Raw genomic sequence first — 13,507 nt, 5'->3', positions numbered from 1 at the left:
TGTTCTCTGGAGCAGCAGAAAACAAGCTTGTTCTCTCCTCAATGTGACACCCCTTCAAATATTCAAACAGGGCTATCATATCACCTCTTAACCTTCTCTTCACCAGGCGGCTGCTGCTGCTGCTGCAGATGATATTTATTTCTTACCTGCCTCTCCCCATGAATCGAGGCAGGGAACAACAAAAGCGAGCAGTGATTGACACCAATTAAAAAGACATTGGTTAAAACACATGTCAAGGACAAATAAGACATACACATATTAAAACAAATCACATTTACAATTAATCATTTAAAATTTACAATATAAAAATCATGTGGATAGGTCTGCCAGAAGAGACTGGTGTTTAATGCTGTTTTAAATTTGGGCAGTATATTCAGCTATGAAATCTCTTCTGACAGGCCGTTCAACAGTCTGGGACAGTTGAAGAAAAACCCCTCTGGTTGACAGGTGCCAACCTAGTTCTAGTTGACTGGAGTAACTGTTCACCAGAGGACTTGAGTTATATCATATCCATTCTAAGTGTCTTTTTGTTACCTCCACTTAATTATTTATTGTATTTTTTACATTTGGCTTTTCAGGGTGAACTTCACAAAGCAGTGTCTGAGTGGCACCCTGCTAGTGACTTGTAAGTGCAGTTTACATGCACATAACTCTTTTTGAATGTGATGCAGAGGGCTATTATCTTGTGCTTGTAAATGTCCAAAAACTTCCCACACCTAGCAGTTGTTATGCTCCAAGAAGGGCTGCTGCTGCTCCTTCTTGAAAGGGGGAAGGAGATAGCGGGAAATACAATTCAGACTATGAAGATCCAGCTGTTCTGGGTGCCTGGGGGAAAGAAAAGTTGGGTGCACGCCATTTGAGAGTGTACCCCCATTTCTTTCCCCTGACCAAGCTGAGACCAATTGCTTATCTATGGTTTCATTTGCCTCTCCTTTTCCTCCTCTCTTCTCCCCAATAGCAAGTGACAGCCGCCAGGGTCCTCTTGGGGCTGGGCAGCTGCCAGATGATGGCGGGAGGATGGAGAATGAAATTTACAGAGGTATGTGCATATGTAGGATCTGGGCATATATGTTTTAAGGCACCATTAATAGTTACATACAACAATTTTTTTTCTTTTAAAAACCAGGTCTCTCCTCCCATCGGCATATGGTTCCTGAGTTGCACAATGTTAGCAGTTGCAGGAGGGAGGAAGTACCTCACTTGCAGCCCTGGAGGCTCTTCTGCCTTTTCTTTCTCTCTCCTTCCACCAGGCAAGATGGTCCTTGCGTAGCTCTTTGGTGACAATTCATTGTATCGTCATTCTGTTCTGGTTATTTGTCTTTTCCTCAACATTCCGACTCTTTTCTTTCTTTGTACCCTTACTCTGTTCTTTTGTAATTTTTTTTTCACTGTTCTTGCTCCTTAATATTTCCATATATTGCTCATATCTTTGTATCTGTCTTCTTTTTATCTCCATCATCTTTCTATTTCACAGTTACTCTCACTTTCTTCAAGTTTTCCTTTCCTCCTAGATTTTGTTAAAACCTTTGTGGAGGGTGTTAGGAGGAAGCTGATGGGGAAAAAAGTCTGGAAGTGCTCAGAAAAGCTGGTGGTATGTTGAGAATTGAGATAAAGATAAGCCCCTGGAGTGTTTTTTAATGCTTCCATGGTCTCTTCCTATTTCACAAGGCATAAATTATGTAAGTGCATGATGATGAAAAGGTAAAACTGGCCTTGCTCCGTTAGTAAAATCATTTTGTTACTGTGTAGCTCCAGGAAATGATTTATCTTCCAACATTAATTTAAATGTTAGAAGTCAATGGGTACTACTGTCAGGAAACTTCAGTTCCTAGCTAATACTCCTTTGAAGATCCACAAAATGAAAACAAATCTTACCTTTTAATCTCCATTTAAATCACTATTTATATGTCTTTTTTAAAAAATCCTTATTAAAACAATAAGATGAAGCAATAATTCAAATACAAAACAAAATGAAGTTATTGGAATTTTTTTAAAGAAAAGGAACCAATGGTATATGAGCAATTTAGGAGAACAGAACCTATTCACTTTTAATGATAAATTATCTAACTTCTAACATTTTGGAGTTAAGAATGTTCATTGATTTGCTTATTATTGTTCTGGAAACATCCTCATGCAATTGTTCTGTTTTTGTTGGTGATGCTTCTGCTCTGAGGTATCATGGTAGCAAGGAGAGCCTTCTGTGTGCATAAAGGGATGAATGCACATCTGCACTAGGATGGAATGAGGGAGCACACACAAATGTGCTTTTAAAAACCAACTCTAGCCCTGTAGTTTCCAAGGACAGTTTGGGGTGACCATTTTATTTTGCCCAGGGGTACATTTACTGATTTGATATTTGTTAGGCCTGGTAAAGTTACTTTTTAAAAACTACAGTTCCCTCAAACGTTTAACTAACTTTGGGCCAGTACAGATTAGAAGAAAGGGGCAGCCAGAGGCCAGCCTTTTCTCCTCCAGATTGTTGGCGCGGCAACCGCACGGCCGCAGCAACGATCCACTCCAAAAAGGAGCTGCGAAATGCAGCTCCTTCCAACGATGCTGCCAAGGCACCATTACCACCCTGGAGTGTCATGGTGACGTGTCCTGTGTGCCGCGCTGTTTGGATGCATCGCACAAGACATGTAATTGGTACATGTAAATTCATGCACACTAAAATGGCACAGCCAACACATGAACTCGGGAAGTTTCTGCACGCTCCCAAACCCTAGAATTGGCGCCAGCATGCCACTTCCTGCCTGCCTGTACTGGGCCTTTGTCAACCATTCTAGTCTCAGCTTCCATAATTCCTGACTGTTGGCCAAGTTAGCTGGGGCTTCTGGGAGCTGAAATCCAAGATAAATGGAGGATTAAAGGCTGGGAACCATTGTCCTAAGGTATGATAAATGCCATTTTCAGTGTACAGTTCAACTAGCAGCTCAATCAGTTTCTGTATATAAATGGAGGAGATGGGTACTATTTTGACTTCTACTTCAGGAAAAAAAAATGTCCTGCCTTATTGCAACTACATTTGGTCCTTGGTATCCATTGGCATTGGGTTTCAAAATCCCAGTGGATCCTGGAAATCTGTGGATGCTGAAGTCCCGTTATATACAATGTCACAGTAAAACAATGTCATATAAAATGGTAAAATCAAGATTTGCCTTTTGAAATGCATATATTTTAAAAATATTTTCAAACCATTGATGGTTGAATCCATGGATACAGAATCCATGGATACAGAGGGCTAACTGTATTTTGTAGCAAAATATTGCGGACTGGCTTTTGCTGACTGTTGCTACCATAGGGAATGAATTGGTTATAACCACCTCGCCCATCCATGGTAAAAGCTTGAAGAGGAATGATGGAGACCTGGACTGGGTGACAGTGCGGAAAACAATATGTTTCTATTGAGATTTTGCTAAAATAGGTAATCTGCAAGAATTATGTTGATGGCAGAATACAGAGAGTGCATTGTATAGGTGGGTAAATAATACAGATAGTCAGGATTTCCATTTCATAAACCACACTTCCAAATGAAAGGATGGCTAGATCAGGTGAGTATATACACCTTGACACTTGCACTATTACTGCCATGGAAGCTTCAAATGTCACAGGAAAACCAATAGTTGAAAAAAATGGGACAAAAGGGAAGTGAGGAATACACATGTTAAGGAGGAATGGGTGCCTGAATTCTCTGGAATAAATCTGTGAGTGAATGAGGTCAACGAAGGAGAAAAAAGATGAGTGGAAAACATCTAAAGACATATCTGTGTAAAACAAGATTGCCATGCATTTTTGTCACATGAGGGGATCTTGTATAAATAAATTTGCTGCTGCCTCTCTCCACAGGTCATCATATTTTCATTGCCAGAATGGAAGGTAAATATTTTCACTTTTAATTTTTAGTTTAAAGTATTGCTGCAAATATTCATACGTGGGTTGTTATGGGGTCATTCCTCCACCCCCCATCTTGTGTTCAGTGACTTTGATTTTTATGTTGACATTTTCCAGTGCTACTTGTAATTTCATTCCAATTTATTCTGTGAGAATGACCTTTTACAATGTTATACTTTAAATGCTACCTTTCATCTATCCCTTGATAGGAGAGGTATATTATGTTGAATAGAGTGGAACCATGAGCCAATCAGGAGACATAATACTGAAATTGTCATAACAAATTTCAGTATGCAGATCCATTCTATGGCTTAACATGGATATTAGGCCCCTACAAAAAAGTCAGTTTTCAGAGTGCCCATTTATACAATTTATTTCACGACTATCTGAAACAAGTACTATTATCTACAACTGTTAATATTGGTTAGCCTAGAAAAGAGATACTCAAGCATGGATCTATATTGATAAACACAGAATGGGCTTATGATTTGTGATACAGTTAGTCTGCTATATTGGTGGGCTAGCCATCTGCAGACTTGGGCTACTGTGGGTTGCCCTGCCCAATATTAGCTAATGGCAGTGTGCATACATGTTATCTCCCATTGACTAATATGATCTTGACCTCCTGTGTTTTTTCTTCCATCCATGGGTGGGGGCTGCAACCAAACCCCCCATGGATAAGGAAGGGCCCACTGTACTGCCTTTAGATAGTCCCTTGCTGATATCACACAAGTGATTCATTCCTTTGCTTTTTTGCTTTTTCATCAAACAGTGCCATGTTTCCTCCCTGGGAGGAAATATCTTTATTTTCCTTTGTTAGGCAAACAATATACCAATTAACGCTATTTCCCATTATTACCTGATTAGAAAAGCCTAATAGACAAAATATAAGCTGGTTTATGTCCCACTGAACTGAAGGTGTTACATTATATTTATTACGTTTTATGCCCCCCAAATGTATGCCTTTTTAATGCATTTTACCAATGTACACATTTTATTGTAATTTTCCATTTTTTTTAATTTTTCAAATATACTGTAAGCATCTTTAGTTTTCAGTATTTTCCAAATGTACACATGGGTTTTTTTTAGTGCATTTTTTTGGTCTTCAGCCAAAGTGTATTGCAAACATTAAAAACTCTGGATATGCTTCATCCCACTGCTGGGTTCCTGGTTGTGCAATATGGAAATTTTGATCAGGAAATATGGTACTGAAAAATATCTTTAACTTCCCTTGCCAGAATACTGATAGGCTGTTGTAATGCTATGTTAGACCAAATTATAATAAAGACATGAATTAGCATAATACAGTGCCCTGAGTTCATGTTCTGCTTTTGTACCATTTTGCATCCATGTACAAATGTAGTGGATTGTACAAACATGGCAGCCTCCTGATGATGGCAGGCAATGTACCCCAGTTTGTTGTGAGTGTCAAGTTGTAATAAGTGGGATCATTTTTAGAGTGATAGAATGGATTCCTAGTAATAAGAGTTGATTTCAGCATGGATTTTGAAACATAACAGAAGCAACAGCTGTTTAAAACAGAATTGATTTGCTAGAGTAAGAGAATCCTTTTAGAAGCAGCATACTTTAGAACAGTGATGGCGAACCTTTTAGGGACTGAGTACCCAAACTCAAAGGTGTTCCGACACCGGGTGTTACCCGGCTGAGGGTAACTTCTGGGGTGGGGATGAGACTTCTTGGAGGTGGGACTTCTGTAGCAGTAAAATAAGAATGTAAAGGATGCTTACAATTTTTCTTGTCATTGATGAAAAAGAGATGAACAGACTCTGTTGGAAGACAGATTAACAGATGAACAAACTGTTGAAAAAATATTATGAAAGTTTTTTTTGCACTTTAGGACCTTAAAAAACCTCACCTCCCTTCCAAAACCCAACATTTTTATATAGAAAACAGAATATTTTGTACAAATACATTGTTATCTGTGCACAAATATTTAGTCCCCCTCCTTTTTGCAATTTTTTTTAACCAAAAACCCTGAAGTGTGAAAAATGCACAAAGCTCATCCAATGAGAAGAAAAGAATGGAAATTTTTTCATGCTGCATGTAAGAGTGATATAAACAAAGATTTTTATCTTTATAAGTAGATAAAACCTACTTACTTGTGGAAAAAATGCTACCTGAGGTGTAAAAAAGCATGCTTGTGTCCAGCTTTTGTTTTAGTGAGGACTGTCTGACAAGGTATTTTCTTTTTCAGTAGAAAAATTTGCTTTAAAAGCTCTATATTCCCTGGTTATGGAACACCTTCCTCCTAAAAATGCAAGCTGCGCTTAGTTTATTCTCCTTCCAGCACTTGGTTAAAACTTTTCTATTTCCTTGAGGGTTGTATTTGTTTAGTCTGGGCTGTATTTTATTGCCTTTTAAAATATTGATTTATTACTGCCTTTTTATGTCTTTGTAATATTTCAGGCAGTGTCATGGTTTCCTCCCTATGTTGTACTCTACTCTGATATCAGTTTGATGAGCTGGCATCTCAGAAATGTTTTAATAAATAAATAATCTCTTCCCATATAGCCTAGTCTTCAAGGTCCAGTGAGTGATAGCTAACATTGCTCTCTTGTGAGATTCATACATTTCTTACTTGTTTAGTATTGCTCCAAAAAATGGGAATTTTAGTGGCCTTATCTGGCTCTCAGACAGGAGGAGTCTGTGAGATTCATCACTGTCAGAAGGGTTATGAAATCCTGGTGGACATCTAATGGCAAAGAATCTCCAGATATTACCATTTTCCTTCAAAGCCTTGTCCCCCCACTCAGAGCCTGCAGCATGTACTTTACTAGCAAGCACAAAGTGAAGAGATGGAAGTGCTGGAAACCAAGCCACTGTAAACTCACCAGACCATTTCTTCAGCATAAATAAGACACTTCTGGAAGGAATACATGGGATAAGCTAATGCAGAACATTATTTTAAATGGATTGAATGTGTTGGTTTTGTTAGATATAGATCAAACTTTGCAGATTTTTGAATGAGTGTAGAGTATGGAATTAATTTTGATCTTGGCAATTAGTTCTTTCTCTCTCTGATCCTATATGCTTTGGAGAGTTATAAAATTTGATTTGAAAAATGTCTCTCCTGAAGACTTCAGGGACACCTTTAAGAAAATAAGTGGTTCCAGCCTTCTTGAATTAGGCAATACCATGGCTACTCCTGAAAACTTTTTAACTGGACGTGGAAGATCTCAGTAATTAAAGGCTAGTGCTGAAACATTAGTGAGTAAAGTAAAGTGATTGAATGTGTGGTTGTGGACTACATTCAGGCTTTCTTAGTTTTTCTGAGTGCATTTCAGTGAGTGTTTAGGCATGGATTTCACACCAAAACAGCCTTGGTTGCACTTTGAGTTGACCTTTGTAAAGAGACAGGAGGAGTACAACCAGGATATACTATAGGAAGAAAGGACAAAATGAATTTTGCTCCTCCCAATGAAATTTCCTTCAGTTCCCAAATTGATAGCATGATAGTATGAGTCTTTGCAATGGAAGAAATTTGGGGAGTGAAGGAAAATTTCATTTCATATCCAAAGTTTTTATGGGGAGGAGTTATTGCCCTGGTCTTGCCCCCCCCCCCATAGTGCAACCCTGTCAATTCTCCTTGACCCCCCTATGGCCTTTGATATACTTGACTGCAGTATCCTAATGTCGCTGTTTGAATTTGGTTTAGGTGGGACTAGAGCTTTGAATTTCTGTTACAAATGATGAGGTGAGCTAGAGCTCATTTCTCTTTGAAGAGTAACAGTGTTATATTTTCAAATGTTACAGAATAATAGGAAATCTCATTACTTTAAGTTTATTTTAAATGTTAAAAATAGGTAAAATGTATTCTGCAAGCAGCTCATGAAATGTGAAGTCAAAGGCTTTTATGGCCGACAGCCATAGTTTTTTGTGGGGTTTTTTTGGAGTTATGTGGCCATGTTCTAGAAGAGTTTATTCCTGATGTTTCGCCAGCATCTGTGGCCGGCATCTTCAGAGAATGCTGGCATAAAAGAGAGCTGGATATATATATATTGTGTGTGTATACACACACACACACACACACACACACACACACACACACACACACACTGTGTGACCCTGGGTAGGGAGGAAATTCCATGTGAATCTGTGTATTTTTCTGTTGTTGATGGCCGGCCTCAGGCTGGGAGGCTAATGCAAAAGAGGATTAATGTCTGCTAATTGGTGATCATTATCTGCTGGGAAAGCCCCTGACTCTGAATGGTTTCCCATTTGCATTTTCTGAGTCCTTATTTTGCTATTCCTCAGGACTGGTAGCCAAATTTTGTTGACTTTAGGGGTTTCTTCTTTTCGGTTGAAATTATCCAGATGTTTATGGATATCAGTTGCTTTCCTCGTGAAACTCTCATGAAACTTTTTAGACAGGGGTTAACAAATAACATGAATGACTTATTTTGGGAAAGTAATGAGCAAAGACTAAATATTAATGTATAAAACTGACAACATTCCATGATCTTGGTTGGATAGTCTTCTGGTGGTTCAGCTCACACTTTGATGGCTTTTTCAAGAAGCTGGTGCCGGTGGAGTTCTGCTGAGTCCCATGGCATCTTTGCATGAAATCCTGAGGGGTTATCTCTTGTTTTATACTGGTAAGTATCTATATAATCTACAGAGTGTATGCATTCAGAGGACTGACATGTTTTGACATTTGTGTGCAAATTCTGTCTTCCATGTCTGTGGGACGGTGCATCTCCTCAAGGTCAAGGTAGGTCAACTCAGGGTCAAAGTAGGTCCAACTCTATTCTCAGTATGAGGCTTCATGTCCATATGGGACCCATATGCCACACTTTTTCCATCCCTGCTCTAGAAACTAGCTGTAGGTATTAGAGATAGAAATCTATGTGGGTTTCAGCATTCCTCTGTGGGCTACAGTTACCCTAATGGATTATAGCAATCCTTTTGGATTGTAATGATCCATGTGGATGTACAGTGACCTTATGAACTTTAATAACTTTGCAGTTTTTCCTCATCTGCTATGTTATATTTCACGGATCTCTTTCTTCTCTTCAAGTGTTATTTAATTTTTGTGTGTTCATTTATGCTATTTGACTATACCTACTGTGATTCCTTTGCTTTCTGTGTCAATATTTAACTCTTGTTCATTTAAATTTATTAATTATATGATTATCTCAAGTAGGAAGAATGTTAGGTTGATTTAGCTGAAAGTGCAAATTGAACTTGGTCTAGTTCTTGTGAGGAGCTGAGAGTAGCATATCAATGAAGTTGTAAATGCCCCTCATTTTTAAGCCCAGAGAAAGGGCCTTTTTGCTTGTGTGCCCCCAATTTTGGAAAGTTATTTCCAGAGAAAACTTCTGGTGTCGAGATTTGTCTCTTTTAGTTACCAAATTAATATTTTTACTTCTCATAGGCTTTTAAAAATCTTTGCTATTCCCAATTCAATTTGGATCCCAATTCATCGATTTGAATCTAGGCATGATGATTTGAATCTGGGCACAGTGATTTGAATCTGGACACGAATCAAACTCCAAACTGCATTGAGATGTAGTCCAGTACTGAAGAATAAATTAGATCCCATCTGGATCCAGAATCTGAACTGAGATTTGGGAATCCAGATTGTTAGTTTACTCTAATAGATTATGTGCTTGGAAATTAAAATGCAACTAGAACTATTTTTGCTTTCTTAATGAATCTGCATGGGATTTAGAGCTGTACTATAACAGAAATCATATTCATTTTAAAATATTAAATTATGTAGTAATCTAACTAATAAGGGAGGCCAGCAGGAATTAAATTTAATGGTTTACTTGGTTAACCAAATGAGCATTAAAATAATTATGATTTGGTTTGTTTCATAATGTGAACAAAATCTTCAGATTTGTCATTGTCATCATCAGCAACTTCATCCATGTCCTTTATGAATTCAGTAAACTGTATACACACATGCACTTATAAACACATGAACTAGATTAAAAAAAAAGAATCACATTGAGAAAGCGGATCAGAAGCCTAACAATTTATATTCTGTCTTCAAATTTAAGTGGGTTTAACTCTATAGAGCTTCATTGTCTGGAAAATGTTATATATTATAAACATTTCCATACATAGAGAGAGTGGTGTTTTTGTAAGTTTTTAATGGTCAAGAGAAATAACATAAAGGTTCATAAACAGATCACTACTCAAATTGACCAATTTACGCTAGTTAACAAGACAAAAGGCTGGTAAGTTAAATGAGAAAATCTCGGAGAAACCAAACTCAGATGACCCTCAACTGCCACCTGCCACAATCTGTCACCATAGATAGGTCTTTTGATGTGTTGCTAACCGCTCTAGCAAACAAACCAAGAGATGCAGGAGATAATTTACAAAGTGCCTTTAGTGACCTCACACAATCTCTTTACATAAGCAGTGTGAGCGGAGAGAGCTGTTGAAATTATTTTCCTGATTGTACATTAGAGATGTCCATGAGCAAAGGACGCTTTCTTTTTCTCCTCCTCCCCACATGATCTCTCCTTGTTTTCCTTCTGTGGTTCTGTTGGACACATGCTGCCCAGCTTCTTCTATCTTATTTTTTTAGGTCCATTCTCCTGATTGTCTAGAATTGATCCAGATTGCGATGTTTCACTTCAGAACAGGGATGAAGAGAGTATCCAAAGACTCAGGGAGAAACAACAACAACAGAAAATAGGTGTCTTGAATGTTGGGAAGTCCTGACAAGAAGAATACTCCTGAAGACAGTTTCTTCACACACCCCAAACTTTGAATAAACCACAGAAATACTCCCAGCTCCTCATCTCATATGTACCTTTTCCTGACCCTTCTCAGGCATGGAGTGGCTGGTGGGAGATGGAGGGACAGCTGATCTATCACTATGTCAGAGGAACATTGGTGATGATGATGATTCTTACCCCCTGTTCCTTTCCCACTGGTCATTACAAGGCTGTTCTGGGCAACCGAGGTTGGTATCACCTGGTGCGGTAAGTCATGGCAGGGGGCAGGACTTATGGGGTGGGACTTCCAGTGCAGGACGTCTGGCACATGCGGGAGTGCACATGCACAACCTGAATGACCCTGCGTGCCCCCAGGGAGCAGCTGCACACCCCCGGAAAGGGCCAGAGAAAAGCTCCGGGAACTGGGGAGGGAGTGAAATGCCTCGTGCGCTCCTGGGAAAGGCCGGGAAGGAGTCCCTGGGACCCGGAAAGGGCTGGGGACTGACTGGGTGTCACCTCCCTCTTCTGAGGTGTCACCCGGTGTGATCCACACCTCCCCACCCTCTTAGTGACGCTACTGTCTACAATGTGGTCAGAGAGTGGGGGTGGGACAGGGAAATGCTGAGTTAGGAGAAGACTGCCTCCCTCTTGTGAGGACATCTTTGAAACCTGCATAGTATGGATTTCAGAAAACAATGAAAAAATGAATTTGGTAGATGTAGCAAGATATTACTACTGAAAGAAACACTGTTTTATTATAGCATGATTTTATTTTAATAAAAATTAAGTGAAAAAATAAAGAAAACTGTACAGTTCTTGAAGTCAGGAAGAAAACAGATTAAATTATTTGTTCTCCTCTGTGGGAATAAATAATTTAAACAAGCACATCCTTAGTCCAGAACTAAGTTGGCCCAGCCTGATGCAATTGGCTACAAATTGGTCTGAATCAACCTGATTTACTGCATTACTCAAGATTCAGCTAAATCTGATGCACAGTCCTAGTTTTAATTATTGTTTCATTAATTGGATGGTTTTCGCTTTCTTTCTCCTCTCTCTGTTTTACAGAGTTCATCACATTTTTGTCATGTTGGGCTTTATTGCGTTACTTTACACTCCTAATTGTATAATGCCTCCAACATTCATTTTTTAAAAAACAAACGTATTTTATAAACAGAAATGACAAATAAATAAGATAAGTTACAGTTGTATTAGGAACTTAAATCTATATGTAACAAGAAAACATTCCTGTCTGTTTTGACTTCCCTTATGTGGAAATTCCTTATGCAAGGGATATAAGCATTTGGTTGAATTCCATCTTGGCTTTGAACCTGAAATGGTAGGTCACTGCTACCTTCTTGTCATCACCTCATATTTTATGAGTCATCTCACATAAATCTGTCAACTCTGGGGTGTGTTGCACAGACAGACCCCAAGGATAACCTCCTCCACTTTTTCTAATCGGAGTGCTCTTGAGTAGTTGGTTTGAGGGACCATTCACCCAGAACTTCTTACCTCATTGGTGTTTTTTCTTTTTCTTTCTTTTATTAACAATGCCCCTGCCATTGGTAATCTAAAGGGAATGCATTTATTAATTCCTACATCTTTGGCTGAATAGTACAGAGCAGGCACAAACATTAAACTTTATCCCAAAGCCAGTGGGTTGGAAAATTCTTACTGATCCATGAATGAAACCGGGAGAGAGAGGGCAGGAATTGAGCTACCTAAAGGATGCAGCTGGAAAACAGGACTTCTGACTTACAGAGCTGACCAATTTAAGTGACTGCTGCACCACTGCTGTTTTGTCAAGGATCCTATCTTTTGTGGGTTCCCCAGCCTAAACTAATGGTCATTGCCAATAGCCTTAGGCTGCAGTTCTATACCCGCTTACCTGGTAGTAGCCATCACTGAACTCAGTGGATGTATTTCTGTTTAGAGTTATATCAGATGGTAGTGTTAATGGAAGAAAGCTCTGTTATACCATCTTAATAAGATCCCCAAAATGGGGAATATGAAGGTTGTTGTTTTTATGTGTCTTCAAGTTGATTCCAACTTATGGCAACCCTATTGTAAGGTTTTCTTGGCAAGATTTATTCAGAGAAGGTTTGCTATTTCCTTCCTCTAAGGCTGAGAGCATGGATTGCCCAAGATAACCCATGGGTTTCCATGGCTGTGTGTGGATTTGAACTCTGGTCTCCCAAGTTTCAATTCCTAGTCCAGCACTCAAAACACTACACTACACAGGTTCTTCCCAGCATATTTATTGCATACACACCCCATTTTGGAAATATGAGGCATCTCATATTTATCTGTGTGGGGCCTAAATATTTTCAAGGCACCAAATCATTTGGCAGCTAAGCAGGGTCTGCTTTGGTTAGTACTTGGATGGGAGACCTGCCAACGAATACCAGGTGCTGTAGGCTATATTTCAGAGAAACAAACTGGTGAAACCACCTCTGAGGATTCCTTGCCGAAGAAAACCCTTTGAAATATATGAGGTCACCATTCATTGGCAAGCAACTTGAGGGCATGTGGGTGCATGCGTGTAAGCGCGCGCACACACATTTATCTGCATTAAAAATGTTGAGTAATTTTAGAGGGGCCCAGTGCAATAATCTTTCTCTCCCACCTGTTCATATTTTCATATTAATAGACAGCAGTTCATGCCTTTGTATATTTGAAACCCAAAAGGGATAGTACTTAATGGGGTTTTAATTAAAGCAGATTGTTTAAAACGACTTGATTTTTCTAGAAATATGCTGCAGACGGCAACATTTGTTAATATCTCTAGTGTAATCACAACCTCATAAGAAATTCATCTGGATGTAAAATATGTCCCTCATATTTTCAGAGGTGGGGCAAAGTAACAGCAGGCAGATCTTGCATTTGTGCATCTGAAAAGCCCAGATGGAGACACTGCTACA

The 13,507-nt window shown here is 39.0% G+C and overlaps 1 long non-coding RNA gene across 1 annotated transcript; it reads left to right on the top strand.

The window, feature by feature from the left end:
* The first annotated feature begins 3,844 nt into the window (after positions 1–3,844).
* Positions 3,845–10,861, top strand: LOC121916137. The gene is made up of 3 exons (XR_006100807.1): positions 3,845–3,876; positions 8,427–8,507; positions 10,454–10,861. It is a non-coding gene; the product is annotated as an uncharacterized LOC121916137 (long non-coding RNA).
* Positions 10,862–13,507: the final 2,646 nt, after the last annotated feature.

This window comes from Sceloporus undulatus, chromosome 1, assembly GCF_019175285.1.
Source record: "Sceloporus undulatus isolate JIND9_A2432 ecotype Alabama chromosome 1, SceUnd_v1.1, whole genome shotgun sequence".
Classification (NCBI taxonomy): Eukaryota; Metazoa; Chordata; class Lepidosauria; order Squamata; family Phrynosomatidae; genus Sceloporus; species Sceloporus undulatus.
This window is presented reverse-complemented; position numbering and strand designations above follow the sequence as displayed.